The 26,184-nt window shown below is 42.6% G+C and overlaps 1 protein-coding gene across 1 annotated transcript in view; it reads right to left on the bottom strand.

The window, feature by feature from the left end:
- The window catches only part of rngtt (RNA guanylyltransferase and 5'-phosphatase), a 165,575-nt gene that overhangs the window by 105,390 nt on the left and 34,001 nt on the right, over positions 1-26,184 (bottom strand). The gene's annotated exons all lie outside the window — the stretch shown is intronic.

Below are 26,184 nucleotides of genomic sequence, written 5' to 3' on the forward strand. Positions count from 1 at the left end.
GGAAGAGATGGAAATGGATGATCCGCTGTGATGACCCCTAACGGGAACAGCTGGAAGTAGTAGTAGCCTACCGACCACTCAAAGCGCTTTACATTGTATTCCTCACATTCACATACATTCACACACTGATGGTAGAGGCTGCCATGCAAGGTGCCAACCTGCTCATCAGGAGCAGTTAAGGGTACAGTGTCTTGCTCAATGACACTTCAAAACACTCTCTGCAGGAGCCGGGATCGAACCAGCAACCTTCCAATTGCTAGACGACCCGCTCTACCTCCTGAGCCATGCTGTGTAATACACCATCTTCTGTATCTTTTAAATTAAATGGACATGGATCTGTCATAAAAACATCCACTGTTTTGATATCAGTTTTTCGTAGAATTACAAAGACGAAATTGAGATGCTCTAAAGCCGGGAAATTCAGAAAAAGGTCAAAGAATTACTTTTTACATTTGGGGGCCCTAGTGGCTGATGGATTCAAGAATATTTGAGCAGTGATTGTGAGCTTGTTAAAATAATTGTAGGACAGTCCATTATAACAGTGACAAATCATTTGGTTGGTTTCCATTTCCCTCTGTTGCAGAATACTTTACTACTTCAGGCCAAATATGACAAAACTTTTCCTCTACATTATACCAGACAGTGTAGGCTGGGAAGCCAGCAACACCTATATCAAATTACAGCTCTATTGTGCCATTACTCCTAACAAGATGGAAAGATGAGGTTCTTATGTCCTCCACCTCATCTTCATTAATGTGCCTGTTATCTTTATTTGTTAACCATCTGGCATTCCTGACTTTGAGGGAGGGTAATGTTTAAAAGGAACAGTAAAAGTGTGTGTCTATCCATTACTGTTTAGTGGGTGTGTAAGTATTTATGTGTCCTCCGATCCGTTTGGGCTTTTGGAAAAATGGCTACCTGCAGAGCTGTTTAAGTTTATATCATCATCGTTATACAAAGTATTTCGCTGGGAAAATTATCGCTTAACAGGCCTAGTTTACTCCCAGTTAGAGAACTCAACCAATAATCTGATTGGTAGAGACCTGAGGAAAATTTAAACCCAAATCATTAAGTTTGATAATTTACTGTATTTACAATGGATTCAGAAAGTTTTCAGACCCCTTCACTTTTTTTGCACACAGTATATTTAATCTTAAATTGATAAAATTGCCATTTTTGACACAATGACAAAGTGACAACATGTTTAGAAATTTTTGCAAATCTATTTACGTAAAAAAAAAAAGAAATCTCTCATTTATAAAAGTATTCAGACCCTTAATTCAGTATTATTTAGAAGCCCCCTTGGCAGCAATAACAACTTCGAGTCTTCTTGGCAAGCTTTGCACAACTGGATTTGGGCAGTTCATCTCATTCTTCCTGGCAGCTCCTCTCAAGCTCCGTCAGATAGGATGGGAAGTGTCTGTTAACTACAATCTTCCACAGAAGTTCTATAGGGTTCAAGTCTGGTCTTTGGCTGGGCCACCCAAGCACAGTCAGAGACTTGTCCCACTCCAGCATGGTCTTGGCTGTATGCTCCGGGTCATTGCCATGCTGAAAGGTGAACCGTCACCCCAGTCTCATGTCGTATGCACTCTGGAGCAGGTTTTCTTCAAGGACCTTCCTACATTCATCCATCCCTCAATTCTGACCAGTCACCCTCTCTCTGCTGCTGAGAAGCACCCCAGTAGTATGACACTGCCACTACCATGCTTCACCACAGGGATGGTATTAGCCAGGTGATAAGCAGTGCCTGGTGTTTGTTATACACTGCTTGGAGTTCTGCAAAGAGTTAAATTTTTGTCTCATCAGACCAGAGAATCGTTTTCCACATGCTCTCAAAGACCTTTAAATACCATTTGGCAAACTCCAACCAGGCTGTCATATGCCTTTTATTCAAGGGTGGCTTCCATCTAGCCACTCTACCATGAAGGCCTGATTGCCGCCAAGATGGTTGTCCTTCCGGCATGTTCTTCCATCTCTGCTTCCAAACTTCCGAAGGACTTCTAAAGCTCTGTTAGAGTGACAGTTAGGTCTTTGGTCACCTACCTGACCAAGGCTCTTCTTGCCCGGTTACTCAGTTTGGTCCTGGTGGTTCAAAACTTCTTCCATTTCACAATTATTGAGTTCACTGTGCTCCTGGGAACACTAAACGCTTTAGAAATGGTTTTATACCCTTGCCCTGATTATGTCTCGGTACACCTTTATTGCAGAGGCAGCTCCTTGGACTTCATGGCTTAATTTTCGCCTTGACATGCAATGGGAATTGTGGGACCTTATATACATAGGTGTGCCTTTCAAAACTATGTCCAATCAATTAAATTTGTCACAGGTGGCCCTCAATCAAGTTCTAGACACAAATCAAGGATAATTTCAGCAAACAGGATGCACTTGACCACAATTTGAAGTGCCACTGCAAAGGATCTGAATACTAATGAAAATCAAAGATTGCAGTTTTTGGATTTTTAATAAATTTGTAAAAATTTCTAAAATCGTGTTTTCACTATCATTATGCGTTACTGAATGTAGAATGATGGGCAAAAATGGCAATTTTATCCATTTCAAATTAAATCTACAACACAGTGAGCAAAAAGTGAAGAGGTCTGAATACTTTCTGAAACCACTGTAAGTGAAAGAAATCTAGTCCAATATAACGCACGTTAACTGAAGTTTATATCAGATACGGACAAGCTGGATCTTGTCCAGATCAGCTGTTCGAATCCGGTCAGTTAAACTGGAACAGATTTCTAATTAATGGATATATTTAACTGCAATGAGTAAATTAGTTTTCCTACAACCCGATAACAGGGCTGTAAATAGGATATCTTTTATTGCAGAGGAAGTGACTTACTGTAACTAGTTACAATGAACACCGCTTCAATACTAGAGAGAAAAAAACTGGCCTAACTCTAACCGAAATTTCAAACAGAAAATTATCTTTCTTCCCCATATAAAAAAGTTGCACCAATAACCACAACATATTAGTTGAACCAGATCCACTGACCGCCATTTTTAGTGTCAAACCAGAGAATGCTATCTGGTCAAGAAATATCTCTAATATAGTTGCTTTTACTTGCATGCTAGCGCGTCATCTTATTTTGCTCAACTGGAAAAAAAAACCCGCTTCCCACACCATATGGCTATGGGAAGTTATGTTCCATGTAAAACTAGAAAAGATTAAATTTACTTTAAGGGGGAACAAGGATGAGTTCAGTAAAATGTGGACCCCATTTTTATTTTATTTCACTACTGTTACTGGGATAACAAATTGGAATGACACATAGTGCTCTAATTATTGCATGGAGTAATGTGTGGATTAATAGGTGTAGCTGTATAAATGATTCCATTCTCTTACTTTATCTGTTTTTTTTTTCTTGCTCCTTTGTGAAATTTACACCTTTATGTAATTTATCTAATTACTGCCATTGTTATTATTATTTGAATTAGTTGTGGACAGTTGTAGCCTGCTGGGGTGGGACTGGGTGGGGGGATGGATTAGGATGTGTTACAGAGATCAGAGGGTTATAAAAGGGGAGGGTGGCTCTATATTTTACATGTTATATAATATTGTATTATACAGTGCATCCGGAAAGTATTCACACCCCTTCACTTTCCCTTCATTTTGTGATGTTACAGCCTTATTCCAAATTGGATTAAATTCCTTTTTTCTCTCATTAATCTACATACAATACCCCATAATGGCAAAGCGAAAAAGGTTTTGTAGATATTTTTGCAAATTTATTAAAAATAAAAAACTGAAATATTGCATGTACATACAAGTATTCACACCCTTTACTCAGTACTTGGTTGAGGCACCCTTGTCAGCGATTACAGCCTCAAGTCTTCTTGGGTACGAAGCTACAAGCTTGGCACACCTATGTTTGGGGTATTTTTCCCATTCTTCTTTGCAGATCCTCTCGAGCTCTGTAAGGTTAGACGGGGAGCGTCGCTGCACAGCTATTTTCCGGTCTTTCCAGAGATGTTCAATGGGGTTCAAGTCTGGGCAACTCAAGGACATTCACAGACTTGTCCCGAAACCACTCCTTCGTTGTCTTGGCTGTGTGCTTAGGGTCATTGTCGTATTGAAAGGTAAACCTTCGCCCCAGTCTGAGGTCCTGAGCACTCTGGAGCAGGTTTTCATCAAGGATCTCTCTGTACTTTGCTCCATTCATCTTTCCCTCGATCCTGACTAGTCTCCCAGTTCCTGCCGCTGAAAAACATCCCCACAGCATGATGCTGCCACCACCATGCTTCACTGTAGGGATGGTATTAGCAAGGTGATGAGAGGTGCCTGGTTTCCTCCAGATGTGATGTTTGGCATTCAGGCCAAAGAGTTCAATCCTGGTTTCATAAGACCAGAGAATCTGGTTTCTCATGGTCTGAGAGTCCTTTAGGTGCTTTCTGGCAAACTCCAAGCGGGCTGTCATGTGCTTTTTACTGAGCAGAGGCTTCAGTCTGGCCACTCTACCATAAAGGCCTGATTGGTGGAGTGCTGCAGAGATGGTTGTCCTTCTGGAAGGTTCTCCCATCTCCACAGAGGAACGCTGGAGCTCTGTCAGAGTGATCACCTCCCTGACCAAGGCCTTTCTCCCCCGATTGCTCAGTTTGGCTGGGCGGCCAGCTCTAGGAAGAGTCCTGGTGGATCCAAACTTCTTCCATTTACAAATGATGGAGACCACTGTGCTCTTCGGGACCTCCTGTCTTGGAGGTCCACAGACAATTCCTTTGACTTCATGGCTTGGTTTCTGCTCTGACATGCACTGTCAACAATGGGACCTTATATAGACAGGTGTGTGCCTTTCCAAATAATGTCCAATCAATTGAATTTACTACAGGTGGACTCCAATCAAGATGTAGAAACATCTCAAGGATGATCAGTGGAAACAGGATGAACCTGAGCTCAATTTTGAGTGTCATAGCAAAGGGTGTGAATACTTACGTACATGCAATATTTCAGTTTTTTATTTTTAATACATTTGCAAAAATTTCTACAAAACCCTTTTCACTTTGTCATTATGGGGTATTGTGTGTAGACTGATGAAAAAAAAAGGAATTTAATCAATTTTGGAATAAGGCTGTAACATAACAAAATGTGGGGAAAGTGAAGGGGTGTGAATACTTTCCGGATGCACTGTATATTTCAGAATATTTTGAAAACATTCAATAAACAGATGTTTAAAAAAGTTGTACCAATAACTACATCTTCAACTAAAATCAACAAGTGACGATAATTTGCAGCATGCATGCATACAGTCACTGTTGGCATTTTCATATTTGTTCTTTTATTTTCAAAGCAGAGATGTATAGTCCTACTAGTTTGACTAACGGAATTAAGAGAATCCACAATAATCCAGAGAAAGGAGCAAGTGCAAGAAAACAAGTCCTTCCAAAGGCTTGTTGCTTGATTAAAAGAGTAAGCCTAAATCAATTTGTCTCAGCAGACACACTAAGACATTTCAAATGAAGAAAAGTAAAATGACAAAATCCTTAATCCGCCCTTCAGCAGGTTCCCAAAAATGGGGACCCACACCCCAAGACAAAGGCAGCATCATTTCCTTTTAGTCTGTCACCCTCTATTAAAGCTTACACCAGTAACTGCGGCAAAATCTCCATGTTGAAAAGTGGTCACCAAAAAAACAAAAAACAAAATTAAATTCAAAAGGAAAAGCAAGAGTAAAATACTTTGGGAATAACTGGATTAAGGAATTTTACTACACTTAAATTTATTTGTTTGAATCTAAACATAAGGAATGACAGTATGTGTTCATTAATCATAACTCATCATAATCATAACTCATCATAACTCAATTACAAGTCTTTTCCCCGAAGTGAAAAGTCCACTTTGAAAGAACAAATCATTTCCATTTCTCATTTAGCAGATGCTTTTACCCAAAGTGACTTGCAAGAGTGTCAGGAATTAGCGGATAAATTTGTACGTCACCAACAGGCATCATGGAGCACTGAATAGTAATCATTCTATAGCCAAGACTGCATGTCAGGTAAACTGCAGTTAACAAAAGTGCACCTTAGATCAACAGGGATGGATGGGAGGCTTGAATTACGAATATCACAGACATATCATAACCAGGAGTGCACATCAAACGCAGGAAGAAGTGAGGGCAAAAGAGTGACACCAGTAACAGCAGTAAGGGATTCAAACCAGGGATTCAAATCTGTTGATTTAATGCAAATCAACAGCTGCGATGGCGACGGGCGCGGCTGGACATCGGAGCACAGGAGAGCCACGCATATCAATAGCTCCGATAATGACGGGTGCGGCCAAACATCGGTACACAAAAGAGCCACTCATATCTATGGCTCTGTTAGCGACGGACGTTGGTAAACATCGGGACACAAAGAGCCATGGACATCTATAGCTCTGATAACGACTCCAAAGAGGATAAATTTTGGGTCTCATCACCTGCCCGTCAGACTAGCTTTGTCTAGTCAGGGAGGCACGAACTGAGGAAGCCTCTTGGATGAGAGAAGAAGCGTTTTCACGGGTATATACCAAGTCCAGTTGCACTTGATTCAACTCCTTTGGATAACCATGACCTGGATGAATGAGAACATTCACAGACATTCAAATCACAAGGTCACTGAATGACACCATGATTCAGTTTGTGAATCATTCTTAGAGACTATCTAAGGGTTAAAGTAGGCCTGGAAAGGAAGTAGGCGAGTGTTGCTCTAAAGGAGGCCGTGTGTTCATTCCACAATTGTAGGGCCGGTTGAGAGAAAGGTCTGGACCTAGAGCCTGTCACTTTGGAACAGGCATAGATAATAGTTGTGCAGGAGTATCACAAAATGTTGTTTTGTGTTTTTTTTTGTCCCCCCCCTGCCGCCCTTAACTCCCCAATTGTATCCGGCCAGTTACCCTACTCTTCCGAGCTGTCCCAGTCGCTGCTCCACCCCCCTCTGCCAATCCGGGGAGGGCTGCAGACTACCACACGCCTCCCCCAATACATGTGGAGTTGCCAGCCGCTTCTTTTCACCTGACAGTGAGGAGTTTCGCCAGGGGGATGTAGCATGTGGGAGGATCACACTATTCCCCCCAGTCCCCCCCCGAACAGGCGCCCTGACTGACCAGAGGAGGCACTAGTGCAGCGACCAGGGCACATACCCACATCTGGCTTCCTACCCACAGACACGGACAATGATGTCTGTAGGGATGCCCGACCAAGCCGCGGGTAACACGGGGATTTGAACCACCGATCCCCATGTCGGTAGGCAACGGAATAGACCGCCATGCCACTCGGACGCCCTGGAGTATCACAAATTTGAGAGAAAGTCATATTAACTTTACATTGCATAATTTTGCTGCGTGAAAAGCCATTGTGTTTGATCGAAAGGAAAGGTCTGATAAGCCGAGGCTTTACTTTTCCCTTTCACTCATGAGCAATTCATAGCTGCTCAACACTGATGCTACCATTGCCAAGTGTCTGTCCTCTGTCCTCAGCCCAGAGGAAGTGAAGGAAAAGAACAGGTCTTCTTGATAATAAAATGCTAACGCATAGGTGGAACTCACACACTACAATGGGGATGGAATGGATCACAGTTTAACAGGCTGTTGTCCCTTCTATGAATTTTCAACAAGTATTGAACTAGCCCCTCAACCATCCTTGGTCAGGACATTTGGGTGTTATAAAAACATGACAGAGAGTCCTGACACATTTCTTCTGGCCTGGATTCAAATCTGGTGTTACTCATTATTGCCATGAATGTCACACTTGTGAGCTTGTGTTTAAGCCAAACCAAGTTATCCCACCTGCTCCTCTTTGTCTTATACTAGTAATGTAAACAAACTACCTGGCCAGCACAACTGAAAAGTAATACACAGTGGGAAATCATGTACACAGTCTTAACTGGCACTTGGGTTTTGTTGTTGTCATTACTGAAATGATAAGTTTAGGGCTTGCATTCAGCAGCCCTGTAAGACATTACTGTAAACTCGTTTCTAGCGGTGGGCCTGCATCCAAAATCTCCAAAATGAAGACAGTGAGTAAAATATTATCATAATTGATATGCACAATGACAAAACTGTAAAAATAGGGCCCAGGTTTTAAAAAACAGAATAATTTTTAAGGGCGTAGTGACGAGTACCCCTGACAATCCATGTATCTGACATTTCAGCCTTTGTCGCCTTTGTATTTCTACAATACACAGACTTACTTGAATGTGTAATGCACCGGCAACCTTTCAGAGAATCGTTGATGTAGTGTTGGGAGAGGTTTATAACTTTAAGGTCTACCTTGATGATACTCTGGTGTACTTGTCCACTTACATGATAATTTAGTATCTATCTGTCCTCAGTTGCATTATTGCATGACGAATACAATCATTTTTTGAGGTCTCACAAAAGACAGCATATCAGATCAATCCTGCAGTCATCAAGACTGAGGGACAGCCAATGCAACTATGAGATGAAGTTGTTAGAAGGCAAAAAGCTGGAGGTTATAACAAGACTAGGTTAAAACTTAGTACATGGCTGGACTGCGACAACATTTAAAAAGCAGCTGTTTTGACATTGGTTCCATAAACAGCAGCTGTACTGGACAGCAATTTTCAAACCCTGATTATTTATACTGTTAAATAGCACCAATTTCTTTTTATATTAAATAATTCCCTGGCTATAATCACTCCTGCCATGATCACTGGAAAGTCTGGGTGTGATACCACTTAGAAACAGGCTTCAGTTACCACCAACTCTCTGGAGACTAATACTTTTCACTCTCACCGCGTGTGGCTATGAATGCTGGTGTTTGCGAATTGGACTTTTTTTTTTGCAACGAGGCGTTTCAGTAGCATCCACAAGCAGCAATATATTACGTTCGTTAGCATGCGAACCGCTGCGCTGATTCACGGGCAATAAGGAAACTCCCAATTCCGTGTTTACCAGCAAGGTTGTTGGTCGGCCGACCAATCACTTGACTTCAGTGACGTCATTGATCACCGCTAGCTGGAACCATCAAGTGTATCTATCTGCAGCCTGCAGCTAGTACAAACATGACACCCACAGTGCAACACACGCCCACATCACTACAAGAAAAGCCCACGCCAGATCAACAAACACCCACTTGTCAGTACAAGACACCCCCCCCCCAAGTTTAAGGTTAGGGGGTCAAAGTTTGGGCAAGTGATGGGAGTGGGTATGTCTTGTGCTAGTACTGCAGATTACAGCTGGACCCTTCTCTGAACCGTCGTTGTTCACCTGATCCAGTGGCCAAATCATGTCAAACTGATCACTCAGTCAGTCAGGGACATTCACGTTTGTAGGGCTGGCCCCACTGGCCGGTCCAGCCAAAAAGATTTACAAAGCTTTGAACCTTTTCCACAATGTGTAAAAAATAAGGCAAAATCAAGGTGCTACCAAGATCTCCTACAAAATCCAGCAATTTAAGTTTAAAAAAAAATGACAAAAGGACCAGGGTACACCACTCACACATTGGCTGAAATATTAGAAACTGACCAGAGATCAATAGTAATGCACCGGCTGTAAAGACATATCTCTTAGGGAATCAAATTCGGGTGACAGGGTTGGCTCGCTGAGAAAATGACTTCCCTTGTGCTAAAGCATCAGGAGGCACACATTTTTCACGCCTGCTGAGACTCGACATGTATGGATTAGGTGCAATTAATTGGCCCAGGAAGGCTGCCCGGATTGGGTTAGGCGGCAGGCTGACAAGATTTAGCAATGAACTGAAAAGTGTTTTCAGCAGGAAAGCAGTGAAGGGAAAATTTGGTTCACTCAGCATATGAATCTGTAAAGAAAGTTGTTGGTATAAACCACATGCAAAACTTGATGATAATCCAATTTAAATAGTAAGATCAACACCATATTATCTGAAAATATTTAGAAATATATTAGTGGCAAAATAAAATTATTGCAATTCACATTCAGTTAAACATGTAATGTTTAAACTAAATTACTACATTCAAAATTATACTTAAAGGGGATTTTGACCATCAATTATTGTGGATGTTATAGCAACCTTGAATGTTATATGAGTTTATAGAAGAAAAAAATATAAGGCCATATACACCTAATATTGGCCAACAAAACGTCATTTTTCTGCTATCATTCAAGTTACTACTAGATGTACCAATTCTCAAAATTCCCCATAATTAATTGAGAATGCTGCGGCTGCGGAGTGCTGTCATATAGTGAGCATCAATGAGGTACAATATCTGTAGATAGCTGAACAGCAACAAAATGTCTCTTTAATATCCTGATGGATGATTTGAAACATGAACAATCACTGCGCAAACTCCTCGTTGTTGCTGTTCTTAAAACGAACACTGCCAATTTATCACCTCAATAACCATCACAAAATTCTACATGACAAATGGCGGTCTTGACGTGGTCTGTCCTCTCCCCGTGACACAAATTACTATAGTGGATATACTTAACAGTGCAGCTCCCTATTACCATGAGGTGGTATTATAATCAAGATTTGCCCAAAGCACTGATGCTCTAAGTCAGTGGTTCCCTTGGGGGCCGCCAATGGGGTCCCAGCAAGACGGAGGGAAGATGAGGAAAATGTTAAAAAAAAACATTTTAAAAAATAACACTGAATTATTATTATTATTACAATTATTATGTGTTATTATAAAATATTAAATATAATTCACAATATATCATTATCAATATCTATAGTATTATAATAATATTTATTTAATTATAATATAATTTTGAATGTTAAACTAAACCGAAAAACAATGCTTATAATGGAAAATAGAAATACTGTATATAACGGAATTATCTAAGATTTGAAATACAAATGTAATTGCTACTGTACTAATAAAAGTAATGAAATATTTTCAGGTTTTTTTTTTTTTACATTTGCCTTACTACTGTCAATGAGTTTTTAAAGACATCTTGCAAAAGGGGGGCCCCGGCCAGAAGCTAATGCTATTTGGGGGGACATAGCATGGAATAGTTTGGATTAGATAGCATTCTAAGAATGTAATTCTGTAAAATTCGGTCTGAGGATATCATAACACCAGACTTAATTGTTTGGATGTGACTGCGTCTATACGATTAAGCATAGCTCTAAAAGATAGATACTACTTTATATTTGATCGTACAAAAAGCTTTTCCGTTATTTTTCCAATCTATCACTGATCTGCTGGGTGTGAAACTTAGAAGAGTTCTACTCATTTTATTATCAGAGATGGACTGGCAGAAACTTTGGCATGAGAATTTATGAGATACTCACTAACTAAGCGGTTCCTCTTAATCTCATGAATTTAGTTCTAGCTAAACTTATGCTTGCACTGGTTAACCACTCTGTGTCGGAATATTACAGTCTTATAGAGCCACTCCATCAAAGTCAAAGAAGAACATACCCATAAACAGAGAATTTGTTCTAAATAATCTAATTCCTAATTAAGTAGAAGGGGAACTGAAAAGAGGAACGTATCAGAATATCAACAAAAGATTATATCTCTATGTAGATGGGACTCACAGAGCAGTTACAGTGGATGAAAAAGATAAATAAAAAAGGAAGCGAGACTATAACCTAATTCTTGTCATTATAGTGAGGTGTTTTTCAGTCGGCCTGACCATGGGAAGTAGCAGTAATGATAGCTCTTCACACGCTACAGACAAAAAAGATCAATACAGTAATGAGCTCGAGCCTCCTCTCCAGCACATTTATTTTCCACAGATCCATAGGTGACTGAAGAGAGGAAAACCCGGTGTGCTCTAAAACAGTGTTTCTCAACCAGGGGTCCGCGGACCCCTAGTGGTCCGTGGTGTAATTGCAAGGGGTCCATGAAAATAAAAAACCTTTAAAAATAGATCCTATGACATTTATAGAAATAGGATTATTTTACTCAAATGTGACTGAGACCTTTATCTACCTAAACTATAAAGGGTAACATGACTTTTTTCTCTAATTAACTCTGTTTCACAAGTGTAATTTATTGTATTTTAATAAGATCTCGCTCCCGTTTGCATTGTTAAAAGTTACTGCATAAAAATGCTGTTGTTACATATATCTGAAAGTTACTGAATACATATTCTGTTTTGTTACATATATCTGAAAGTTACTGAATACATATTCTGTTTTGTTACATATATCTGAAAGTTACTGCATAAGAATTCTGTTTTCTTAACTATATCTAAGTTACAACTGAAAGCTCTTATTTTTGCCCCAAAGAGTGAATAAATGCTATAATGCAATTTAAAATGCAGTTTCTACTGTTTCTATCAAATTGCAACCCCCCTCCCCCAAGATCAGGTGGAGGGGTCCTCAGGGTAGATCAAAAATACGCAGGGGGTCCAGGACCCCAAAAAGGTTGAGAACCACTGCTCTAAAACATAAACTAGGGCAGCCTGTAAGACACCTGAAATTTTTGCTAAAAACAAAAGTAGGTGAATGGGAAAAAAAAGTAAACTCCTCAAGTGCACACTAGATACAGCTGCACTATGTACAGCCAGTGTACAATTTCCGGGTGGTTGCGGACACACAATGAAAGTATCAAAAAGCTTTAGAGGCAAGAGAAAACTGAATCACAGTAGGGAAAATGCCTCAATAGCTCGGCTAAAACCCAAAATAATTCCCATGGATCAGAAAATATCACTTTGTGCAATGAAATGATAACGCACCACTCTGGCATCTCAGCTTAGAGTAGGACCAACATCTCAGAACATCAAAGACAAGTGTCACCTAAGAAAAGAACAGACCTGTCACCCCACAGAGGACACAATAGCCTTGCTGTGGGCAAAAGTGTCCCCCCGCCGTTTAATTGGCCAGTTAGCCATGGCTGACACTGTCAGACATATTTGGCTGAAAGCAGAGGGAGACTGTTAGTGCTTTCCATCTCCCAGAGTAGCTCCTCTTCATCAGTGAACGATGAGGCACATTTCTGCCCCCTTCGCAGCGCTCTCTGAAGTCGAGGTAATGGCACACAGAGTATCCTCATTTAAAACAATTCTCAAAATAGTCCGTCCAACATGTCTCTTTATACATAGAATGGACATTAAAAGTCTACACATCCCTATTATAATGGCAGGTTTTTGTGATTTAAAAAAAGATGGAACCAAGATAAATCATTTCAGAACTTTTTCCACTTTCTTTTTTTAAATTGCAACCTATAAAAATTAAGTGAAAAGACAAGCTGAAACATTTTAGGGGAAAAAAATATACAAAACTTACAATAACCTGGTTGCATACAATATGTGTACACCTACGTATCTGTTGTATTATTGTATACCCCTGCTTTGTTTGATTTTATGATGTCTGATACAGTGCTGCTTGTTTTTATCTGTGTTTTGTAAGGTGTCCTTGAATGCTTTGAAAGGCGCCCATAAATAAAATGCATTATTATTACTTGAAGAAGAAGAATTATTGTTATTATTATTATTAATCAAGAAAGTAGAAGGAGAAATTGATGAGGAGGTGGAGTGGGGTTTAACTGGGGGTATAGGTTCTCAGTAGGAACAATTCAAACGGTCTTTCTCATCAGGAAAAGAATTGAGGAAGGGATGACGCTAAGGATGTATGGAAATCATTAGAAAGGGTTGGAACATTTAAATTTTTTGGAGTTCTTTTTGATTTATGGTTCACATGGACAGACCATATAAGGAAAATAGAAGAAAAATGCAACAAAAAAAGTAATAATAATAATTATTACATTTATATAGTGCTTTTCTAGACACCCAAAGTGCTTCACACTGAAGGGGGTAACTCACTTCAACCACCATCAATGTGTAGCACCCACCAGGGTGATGCACGGCAGCCATTTTGTGCCACAACACTCACCACACATCAGCTTGAGGTGGAGAGGGAGGAATCATTGAGCCACTTACATAGGGGGATGATTAGGTGGCCAGACGGAGACAGCCAGGTTAGGAATTTTGCCAGGACACCGGGGAACCCCATACTCTTTGCAATAAGTGCCATGGGATCTTTAATGACCACAGTGAGTCAGGACCTCGGTTTAGCATCTCATCCGAAGGACGGCATCTCCTACAGCAGCGTCCCCGTCACTGCACTGGGCAGTGGGAATTGATATTTTGTTGTTTTTATTAGAACCAGAGGGAAGACTGTCTGCTACTGGCCCACCAACACCACTTCCGGCAGCAACCCATTTTCCCGGGAGGTCTCCCATCCAAGTACTAGCCAAGCTCATTCCTGCTTAGCTTCAGTCATTTGGCAGAGCCAGCGTACATGTTGGTATAGCTGCCAGCAAATAAAATAAATGTGATGAGATGTTAGACTGGTTGAGAATGGGGAGCAAGTTACTCATCGTTGAAAATAATGTATGTGGCCTTGATAAGATCTGTGTTGGATTACAGCAGTGTAGCGTATGGGTCAGCAGCCAGGTCTCTTATAAGGATATTGGATGTTATTCAGGCACAGGCATTTAGAGTGTGCAGTGGGGCTTTTAAAACATCGCCAGTACCTGCCCTACAAGTAGAAATGAGAGAAATGCGGTTGGAATTAAGAAGGATGCAAGTGATGGCAAATTACTGGGCTAATTACTGAGCACTGCGGCACGGTGGCCCAGTGGTTAGCGCTGTCACCTCATAGCAAGAAAGGTCCTGGTTTCAAAGCCCAGGGTTGTCCAACCTTGGGGGTCATCCCAGGTCGTCCTCTGTGTGGAGTTTGCGTGTTCTCCCCGTGTCTGCGTTGGGTTTTCTCCGGGTGCTCTGGTTTCCCTCACCATCAAAAAGACATGCATGGGTCCGCGGTGGTGTAGCGGTCTAAGCATCGGCTTTGTGTCGACGCAGTTGCCCACTGGGGACTGGGGTTCGCGCCCCGGTCTCGTCAGATCCGACTATGGCCGGACTCGATGAAGCAGCAATCATCGGCAAACGCTGTCTTCGGGAGGGGAGCGGAGTCGGCTTGTGTACATCACGTGAATGCGTCTCTGGTGTGTCGGAAAAAAACAGTGGTTCGGCCTGGAGTCGCCTTGTCACGAAAGTGGGGAGGCGGTCTACTTCGAGACTGCCGGCCGGAGAGATGCAGTTGGCGAACGCATGCAGTACGAGGGTGGGTGTTTGAATTAAAATAGGGATCGATTGGCCATTAAATTGGGAGAAAAAAGGGAAAAATCAGAAAAAAAAGACATGCATGAGCGTTCAGGTAGCATGGCAGTCGGTCTATTCTGTTGCCTTCCAACACGGTGATCGGTGGTTTGAATCCCCGTGTTACCTCCAGCTTGGTCAGGCGTCCCTACAGACACAATTGGCGGTGTCTGCGGGTGGGAAGCCGATTGTGGGGATGTGTCCTGGTCGCTGCACTAACACCTCCTCTGGTCGGTCGGGGCACCTGTTCATGGGGGAGGGGGATTAGTGTGTTCCTCTCACGCGCTATGTCCCCCTGGTGAAACTCCTCACTGCCAGGTAAAAAGAAGCAGCTGGCGACTCCACACGTATCAGAAGAGACATGTGGTAGTCTGCAGCCCTCCCTGGATCGGCGGAGGGGGTGGAGCAGCGACCAGAAAGGCTTGGAAGAGTGGGGTAATTGGCCGGATACAATTGGGGGGAAATTCTAAAAAAATTAAAATAAAAAAAAAGACATGCATGTTAGGGTTAATACTCCTGTCTGTGCCCCTGACCGAGGCATGGCAAGACGAACAGGAGTTGGTCCCCGGGCACCGCACGGTGGCTGCCCACTGCTCTTAGCTACACAGCTAGGATGGGTTAAATGCAGAGAAAGAATTGCCCCACAGGGATTAATAAAAGTAGAAACAAAAAAAAAAGTAATTTGCAGGGACACAATGATTCCGCCCCACAAAAGCAGTGTTGCAGGTGTGCTAGGAGAACGGGAGGTATCAGAGGGATAACTTTGGTCAGTTAGGCAATGACATTGCAAAAGAATTTGGAGTGTTTGATCTGAGGTTAAACCCTTCAGTAGTTTATCTGGTGGGGGCTCCATGGATGCTTGTGTGGCCTAGTATAGACTGGTATTTATTAGAGGTAAGAAGGAAAGACAAAGATGAAATTGATTTAATAAGTGCATTCAACTATCCTAATGAAAGAGTGTAGTGATTTTACACAGATTTATATGGATGGTGCTAAGAAACCTGAGACAGGAGTGACAGGATATGGGGTAGAAATACCAGCAAAAGGAACTGGAATCAACAGAAGAACCGCCAGTAAGTTAGGAGTTTACACATTGGAAATGTTGGCAGTGTTGGTTGCATTATGATGGGTGCAAAAAAACTAGACAAGATAAGGTGTTGATATTGCTCAGATTCCTCCTCAGCCCTAGCAAGTTCAAGGTCTTTCCATTCAAATAGCCGTCAAGATGTACTATATGAAGCCCTTCAGTCAGTCAAGAGAATAGTAAATCAGGGAGATAAGATAAATTTTCTGCGGGTTCCAGCACAAGTAGGGATAAGGGAGAATGAGAGGGTGGATGAGTTGGCAAAGAGGGCTTTAAAAGAAAGGAAATATAGAAATGCAAATTAGTATCAGTAAAGCAGCAGTTACATGTGTGATCTGGGAGGGAAAAAAAACAACCAAATGTGGCAAGAAAGGTGGGAAATGACAGGAAAGGGAGGCATCTCTATCAAATTCAAAAGAACTTCAAAATTACTAGGGTAGGTAGTGGACACAGAAGACAGGAAACTGTGTTAAGGTTGGGGCACTGTGCATAAAACAAAACACTGAAAATAGTAGGGAAACAGCAGACAGGCTTGTGTGAGGGATGTCAGGAAGAGGAGTTGGTGGAGCACATAGTTCTGAGTTGTAGGGGGTATGGGACACAGAGAGAGATGATGAGGTATAATCTGAGGGAATTAAAAAGGTTTACCGAGCATGGGTGAGAGCACAGCGCAGGGTACTGTTAGCTTTCTTAAGGGATACAGGGGTCTTTTATAGGACATGATGGATAAGCAGGGATAGGGTGAGTGACATGGATAGGGACATTATAGTAGGACTACGGTCTAAAGCCCAGAGGATAAAATCTAGTTCAGTATGTGTAGGGGGTTTTTTGGGAAGGGATTTAGATTGTAAGTATATTGTCTGATCCACACGACCAATAAGCTTGGGAGGAGGAGGAGTAGCAGTAGCAGCAGCAGCAAAAGAAGAGCCGTATTCCACAATGAGCTTACAAGGCATGAACAGATTCTCATTGGTTAAAGGTATCGATAAGGAGAGGGGTACAAAATAATTTCCAAGGCATTAGATTTACCATGGAAACAGTGAAGACAATCACCAACAAGTGGAGAAAATATGGCACAACAGTGACTTTACCAAGAACAGGATGTCCCTCCTAAACTGATGAGAAGACAAGGAGAAAGCTGATCAAGGAGACTGCCAAGAGGCCTGCGGCAACATTAAAGGAGCTGCAGGAATTTCTGGCAAGTACTGGTTGCTCCTTCTAGCTGACAACCATTTCCTGTATTCTTCATATGTCTGGGCTAGGGTGGCAAGATGGAAGCCTTTTCACACGGAAAAAAAACACTTCTAAGCACAGCTACATTTTGCAAAAAGATACATCTAGTCTCCCAAAACCATGTGGAAAGATGTGTTATGGTCTGATGATACCAAGGTTGAACTTTCTGGCTGTTGGCACAAAACCAACAAAGCACATCACCAAAAGAACACCATACCCACAGCGAAGCATAGTGGTGGCAGCATCATGATTTGGGGCTGCTTTTCTTCAGCCGGAACTGGGGCTTTAGTCAAGGTGAAGGGGATCATGAATAGCTCCAACTATCAGTCGATTTTGGAGCAAAACCTTCAGGCATCTGCTAGAAAGCTGAAGATGAAGAGTAATTTCCCCTTTCAGCATGACAACAACCCAAAGCATACATCCAAATCGACAAAGGAATGGCTTCACCAAAAGAAGATCAACATTTTGGAACGGCCCAACCAGAGCCCAAACCCAGATCGAATTGAAAACCTGTGGGGTGACCCGAAGAGGGCTGTGCACAGGAGATGCCCTCGCAATTTGACAGATCCCAAACGTTTTTGCAATAGAGAGTAGGAAAATATTGCCAAGTCAAGATGTGCAAAGCTGATAGACTCTTACCCATAGCGACAGAGTGCTATAATAAAATCAATAAAGTATTCGCTTAGGGGTGTGAACGCTTATGCACCAGGTTATTGTAAGTTTTGTATTTATCTTTTTTTTTTCCCCTTAAAAACTTTGATAATTTTTTACTTTATTTTTATAAGTTGCAATTCAAAAAAAAAAAGCTGAAAAGTTCTGAGATGATCTATCTTGGGTTTCATCTTTTTGCATCACAAAAACCTGCCATTTTAACAGGGGTGTGTAGACTTTTTATATCCACTGTACAAGTGTCTGTCCCACCCCACCTCTTTTTTTCCGCCCCTGATCTCCCTTTATCCCTGGGCTCTATCTTTCAAGTGTTTTAGTCCTAATGAGGCACGGGCAGCCACTGAGTTGGCTTTATCCGCCTGGCCCTTGCAGCCTGACTGACAGCCACTCAGCCCCTCAGGGTCCTCGGTTAAATCCAACAACTTTGCACATCATTAGTGTTGGGCCCACAGCCAGGACTACTTCCCTAATACCCAGACTGAATCATGTAGTTTTCCTTTTGACAAAAGAGTGAAGAATTTGTAAAAGGCCATGCAACCATCCAGTGTCGTTCACACTGGATTCATCTTTCATATTTGTCAGGATACAGCACACACCAGACAGTACATGTATTACATGCAAGCAAATGACCAAGGCACATAATATGGGTATGGCTCTGCTGAGTCCCACCACAACATAAGACAAACAGAAAGTGATACTTACACAATCTATGGGCTATCTATTTGAAAAATTATTCATACATAATGGTCTTTTTTCTATATTGACACTTTTTTTCTCTCTACCAACTGCACCACACGGGAAAAGCCTCCTTCAAAGCAGCATCAATACCATTATCATACATCAACGACATTAGAAATAATAATATAACAGGGCGTCCAGGTAGCATAGCGGTCTATTCCGTTGCCTACCAACATGGGGACCGCCAGATGGAATCCCCGTGTTACCTCCGGCTTGGTCAGGTGTCTCTACAGACACAACTGGTCGTGTCTGCGGGTAGGAAGCCGGATGTGGGTGTGTGTCCTGGTCGCTGCACTAGCGCCTCCTCTGGTCGGTCGGGGCACCTGCTCGAGGGGGAGGGGGGAACTTGGGGGAATAGCGTGACCCTCCCGCATGCTATGTCCCCCTGGCGAAAGTCCTCACTGTCAGGTGAAAAGAAGCGCCTGGCATCTCCACATGTATCGGAGGAAACAAGGTAAGTCTGCGGCCCTCCCCGGATCGGCAGAGGGGGTGGAGCAGGGACCGAGCCGGCTAGGAAGAGTGGGGTAATTGGCCAGATACAATTGGGGAGAAAATTAGGAGGGGGGGCATACAGAATCTGCTGCTTCAAACATCAGACTGCCCCCCTTATGTTAAAGTCAATGATTTAAGTTGAGGTTTTATGGTAAGAAAGGGACTTTAATATAAAAAGCAAAAATAAACCAAATAGATAAATAAATAGAAAGGCACCGCTCCATGGGATTGACAGAAAGTTAACATTAAGGATTTTTTTTTTTTTAATCCCAAGGAAATCAGTTATATATAGCTCCCCATCCTATTCCTCTCTGGGCAAAACACTAATGAATCCATGACAGAAGGCGCCAAAAAGCTGACAGCTGGAACGCAACTCAGGTTCCTTTACGGTGTTCTTCCTGCCAATTCATTGACTTTCCTGTCCCTTTCCCAGCCCATCAGAAGGGGAATGCCCATTCTAGCCAACGAGTCAAGGATGGCCGCACAGAGTTTGGAGGTTAATGGGACTGTCTTCATCAAATGCACTGCTGAGACACACAATTAGTATATCCCCGCTGCACAACAATAGTACACAAACTCCCTAATGACTGCTATTGTGCTACTGAGCAAGGCAATTTACTGTGAACAAGTGCTGTTTGTCTTGCTCTGTGGTCATGAGCAAAACCGTGGCTGTGCTGGGGGTGAACGTAACTGTGTGACTACGTTATAGCATATTAGTGAGAAAATCCACAGTAGAAAAATCACTTTGTCCAGCGAAAATAAAGCAAAAAAAAAAAAAAAAATGGAGAAGGCTATGGATGAAAATAAATTAATCCGCTTGAGAAGTTACAAAGCGATGCATGCTACAATAGAAAACTTTCTTATCTTCGTTAAAAGAACAAAGGGAGCAGAAGGATTTAGAAACTTAACATTTCTAATAAAGCCACTGGGAATATGCAAAGAGAAAATCTTTCTGGACCACCCTGAAGAGATGGATTTCCTATTAAAACTCTATTTCTGGTCTCTGCCGTTGGCAAGGACCCTTCATAAGGAATTCTCTGCACGGTCCATGTGAGGCGTGGTGCGAATGAGGAATTAAAACCACACCATGCCGCTGCACTGCTATAACAAGCAAATCTCATCAGTCTCATCTAATGCACGTCATTTCCAAGCCGCTTTACTACACATTAAAGCTCATTTTACCAGATTTTGTACCTTATTAATCATAACAACCCATTTTCTACAATTAAGAATTGTAGAAAATGGGTTGTTAATGCCTTAATGATTAAGAGCAAAAAAAAATAATTTTTTTTTGTCACCTACTTTATTAATCCCCATGGGTCAATTCTTCCTCTGCATTTAACCCATCCTGGCTGTGTAGCTAGGAGCAGTGGCCAGCCGCCATGCAGCGCCTGGGAACCAACTCCAGTTCGTCTTGCCATGTCTCGGTCAGGGCCACAGACAGGAGTATCAACCCTAACATGCATGTCTTGTTGATGGTGGGGGAAACTGGAGCATCCGGAGAAAACCCACCGCAGACACGGGAGACCATGTAAACTCCACACAGAGGACGACCTGGGATAATACCCAAGGTTGGCCTACCCCAGGGTTCAAACCACAGACCTTCTTGCTGTGAGGCGACCGCGCTAACCACTGCGCGGTTACAATGTGCTTACAATGATCTATTTACTACAATGTGCTTACAATGATCTATTTACTGCTATTTACTCTCAAAATAAACATATACAATATAATTACAATAAATATACATGCACACCAAACTACTAAACCCCCCCCCCCACCCCCACTCTCCTATCTATCACTAGGTCCCTCCTTCAGTTGGCGTTCGTACCCCCCAGGGACTCTTTTGGCCGAACACCCTGGAGCAGACACAGGGCAGGTAAGTGTTTATGCAAACAACTTAGCTAAACTAACGCACCAGCACATACTTCATAACCCAATATTACAGCACACAGACGTTACTGCACAAAACTTATCAGAACTTAATTTTAACCGTTGTTCATCAATTATGAACAAACGTATGCACAATGGTATTGTCGGAGCCTAATATAACTCCATTCTCTTTCAGTCGGGGGCTGAGTACCCACTACAGCACCTGCCAGAAGAAAACACAATCAATCACAGTTTAGAATATTCAATCTACTACTACTACTACTACTACTACTACTATTACTACTTTCGGCTGCTCCCATAAGGGGTCGCTGCAGCGGATCATCCGTTTCCATCTCCCCCTGTCCTCTGCATCTTCCTCTGTCACACCAGCCACCTGCATGTCCTCTCTCACCACATCCATAAACCTCCTCTTTGGTCTTCCTCTTTTCCTCTCCCCTGGCAGCTCCATATTCAGCATCCTTCTCCCAATATACCCAGCATCTCTCCTCCACACATGTCCAAACCATCTCAATCTTGTCTCTGCTCCTTTGTCTCCAAACCGTCCAACCTGAGCTGTCCCTCTAATACACTCGTTCCTAATCCTGTCCTTCTTCACAGCTCCCAGTGAAAATCTTAGCTTCTTCCACTCTGCCACCTCCAGCTCCACCTCCTGTCTTTTCATTGGTGCCACTGTCTCCAAACCATATAACATAGCTGGTCTAAATACATACAGTAAATAAATATTTCACGTAAAATGTGCAAATATGCAATGTGCAAAATGTTCTGTGCAAATCTTGTTAATGAAGTGCAAATATCGTTACCAAAGTGCAAGGTACCATTATTTTAGGTGCAGAGTTATGTGTTAAAAGTGCAATTAATACAAAACCCCAGTTGTGCAATATTTACAAGGCCAAAATGGTCAGTCGCTAGTAACTAAATGCCCTTAGTTACAACGGGGAATGAGCCATACAAGCGACTTCAAAATCTAGCTTGTTGTGACATCACATTGGAAAGTGACTGATCAAATCCAATCCATATATATATCCATCCATTGTCTTAACCAGGGATGCTGGAGCCTATTCCAGCAGTCATTGGGTGGCAGGCGGGGAGACACCCTGGACAGGCCGCCAGGCCATCACAGGGCGCTCTCGCTCTCTCTCTCTCTCTCTCTCTCTCTCTCTCTCTCTCTCTCTCTCTCTCTCTCTCTCTCTCTCTCTCTCTCTCTCTCTCTCTCTCTCTCTCTCTCTCTCTCTCTCTCTCTCTCTCTCTCTCTCTCTCTCTCTCTCTCTCTCTCTCTCTCTCTCTCTCTCTCTCTCTCTCTCTCTCTCTCTCTCTCACACACACACACACACACACACACACTCCTACAGACAATTTAGTATGGCGAATTCACCTGACCTACATGTCTTTGGACTGTGGGAAGAAACCGGAGCCCCCGGAGGAAACCCACACAGACACAGGGAGAACATGCAAACTACACACAGAGGACGACTCGGGATGGCCCACCAAGGTTGGACTACCCCAGGGCTCGAACCCAGGACCTTCTTGCTGTGAGGCGACCGCGCTAACCATTGCGCCACCGTGCCGCCATGTTTAGTTATTCAATTATAAATACATTCACGTACTTTAGAGCATGAAGTGCTCTAAAATCTCCTGGTAGACGGCTGCGTTGACTTTGGGCTTGGTGAAACACCGTGGACCAACACCAGCAAATGACATGGCACCCTAAATCATCACTGACTGTGGAAACTTCACACTGGACTTCAAGCAGCTTGGATTCTGTGCCTCTCCACTCTTCCTCCAGACTCTGGGACCTTTATTTCCAAATGAAATGCAACATTTACTTTCATCTGAAAAGAGGACTTTGGACCACTGATCAACGGTCCAGTTCTTTTTCTCCTTAGCCCATGTAAGATGCTTCTGACATTGTCTCTGGTTCAGGAGTGGCTTGACACTAGTAATGTGACACTTGTAGCCCAGTTCCTGGGCACGTTTGTGCGTGGTGGCAATTGGTGCACTGACTCCAGCCTCAGTCCACTCCTTGTGAAGCTCCCCCAAGTTCTTGAATCGGCCTTGCTTGACAGTCCTCTCAAGGCTGCGGTCATCCCTGTTGCTTGTGCACCTTTTCCTACCACACTTTTCCCTTCCAGTCAACTTTCCATGGATATGCTTTGATACAGCACTCTGCGAACAGCCAGCCCTTTCAGCAATGACCTCCTGTGGCTTATGGGGTATTGTCAAGAGGAAGATGAGAGACACCAGACCCAACAATGCAGACGAGCTGAAGGCCGCTATCAAAGCAACCTGGGCTTCCATAACACCTCAGAAGTGCCACAGGCTGATTGCCTCCATGCCACGCTGCACTGACGCAGTAATTCGTGCAAAAGGAGCCCCGACCAAGTATTGAGCGCATAAATGAACATACTTTTCAGAAGGTCGACATTTCTGTTTTAAAAATCCTTTTTCTGATTGGTCTTATGTAATATTTTAATATTTTGAGATACTGGATTTTTGATTTTCATGAGCTGTAAGCTGTAATCAAGATTAAAACAAAAAAGGCTTGACATATTTCACTTTATGTGTAATGAATATAGAATATATGAAAGTTTCACTTTTTGAATTAAATTAAAGAAAATAATGAACTTTTCCACAATATTCCAATTTTTTGGGATGCACCTGTACACACACACACACACACACACACACACACACACACACACACGAATAGGAAGTAGTCTAGTAAGTGTAAATTATTCTAGTGTGTGGCGGGGGTTTATCTACAAAGAAAGGCAAACACAAAGCCGGAGACTGAATATGCTCTCAGGCGATAGTAAGGAACTGTCATTCATCTCAACTGATAAGTGCTCCATCTAAAACTATTGCAGGTTGGAAAATATCAAGTACCTCTACTTTAAGTCACAGTTATATAGCATGACTTATTTTGTGAAAATATAGAAATACTATCAAATATATTCTGTCTCTCTCTCTCCATTTCTCTAGTGACTAAAGGAGTTCATATTTTTTCCTATATTAGACTCTTCCTTTAGCTGGGAAAAATAAAGGCTGCAGGGGAGGAAATAAAATCAGAAAATGATGTGCTCCTCGATCTCAAAGAAAATGTAAAAAAAAAAAAAAGACAAGCTAATACAAAACGATTTCCATTTCAAACAACGCTGACAAGCATTTGCAGATGATTGCCAGCCTGACAGCAAACAAAGGCAACCATACGCAAAATTCTGAAACTGCACGTGGAATATTGACAAGAAGAGTGGACACTTTTCCACAAGCAAGACAGACGCACCACCTATTGTGAACATTTCCACAAGCAAGAAAGGCGCTTCCCCGCAGTATACCGATGAAATACTTGATCTATTTTCCCCTCGCTATTCCACTCTCAAAGAAAGAGCCATTGGCTGCACCAGGAAAGCCAGACTTAAACAGCTACACCACTGCCATTCAACCCCATCAACTAAATGAAAGCAATTACAACCTTCGGAGAACCGCAGAGAAACAAAGTTGTCGTTCCTCTCCTCGTCCTCACTAGTGAGCCTGCTAAGTGAATATGAATCTTAGATGTAGACATATATAGCAGGGCTTCTCAACGTCTGGACTACAATACGTTATGAAGCGTAGCATTTCCGGTTTTGTGTGTTTTTGCTGCCAAGTTCAGACATCAACGTTACACTGGAGAATTTGCTTTGGGGGTGGTGTGAAGTTTCTACTGCACTTTCAGTAACTGCAAACAAAAATCTGCTGCCGGTACTTGGTACTACTGACACTTAGTAATGGATTGCAGGCAAACAATACCATTTCTCCCACTAGGCTCGACTGTATTTTGACTGTCCTGAACTTGAATGTATGTTGCTTAACAGTTATAAGTGAGTCGATTACCATATTTCCCAGACTACAAGTCGTTTTTTTTTAAGCGACTTATCCAAGCGACTTATACGATGTAATTTTGTCATTCTCAAATAGAGCGCATTTCAAATAAAGCCACGAGATGGCACTGTTTGGTTTTGTGACTCAATTGAAAATACTGTACCACAGTGATGCACAGGTCGGGCGGGTTCGGGTAAGCCTACTAGAAAATATCACGGGTTCGGGCGGGCAGGTGAAAAAGTAACAAAGCAGCGCTCCGAGTAAGTTCTAAATAACTTACAGAAACATTGTGTGCAATAAGCTAGGCTGTGCATTACTAGTCCACCTTCTCTTCCCCTCTCTCTGTCACCCCCCCAACCCCCCGGACATGCTCTCTCTTCTCTCTCTCACACACGCATGCAATCAGCTTTATAAATTTGTGATCGTGGTTTTGGTCAATACATGTGTTTTACAGTGTTGAGGGTCTTTTTTTGGTCAGAAATGAGGCTTGTGTGTGTGTGTGTGTGTGTTTGTGTGAGAAAACTTTTTTTTTTTTGTCAGAAATGAGGCCTATGGAGCGTCCAGGTAGCGTAGCAGTCTATTCCGTTGCCTACCAACATGGGGATCACCGGTTCAAATCCTCGTGTTACCTTCCTACAGACAAAATTGGCCGTGTCTGTAGGTCCTGGTTGCTGCACTAGCGCCTCCTCTGGTCGGTCAGGGCACCTGGTCGGGGGGGGGGGACTCGGGGGAATAGTGTGAACCTCCCACGCGTTACGTCCCCCTGGCAAAACTCCTCTTTGTCGGGTGAAAAGAAGTGGCTGGCGACTCCACATGTATTGGAGGAGGCATGTGGTAGTCTGCAGCCCTCCCCGGATCGGCAGAGGGATGGAGCAGCGACCGGGATGGCTTGGAAGAGTGGGGTAATTGGCCAAGTACGATTGGGGAGAAAAAGAAGGATCTTTGATAGGTTGTTGGTTTTGCCGCTATTCATTCAACAATAAAGAACACCATTTGGAACAATTAGTGTGTTTATTTAGTAGCCTGGTCCCAGACACTGTTAGGCTGAGATACAGTTGGCAATGCCTTGCAACCAGTGTATTATGCTGGGCAAACAGCCCAAAATCGAAATAGTGCCACACTGCTCACTTTGCTGTAGCCTTGGCTAAATTGGAGGGTCGGGTTGGGTTCGGGTGGTTAAATT

This window comes from Lampris incognitus, chromosome 15 (genome assembly GCF_029633865.1).
Source record: "Lampris incognitus isolate fLamInc1 chromosome 15, fLamInc1.hap2, whole genome shotgun sequence".
Classification (NCBI taxonomy): Eukaryota; Metazoa; Chordata; class Actinopteri; order Lampriformes; family Lampridae; genus Lampris; species Lampris incognitus.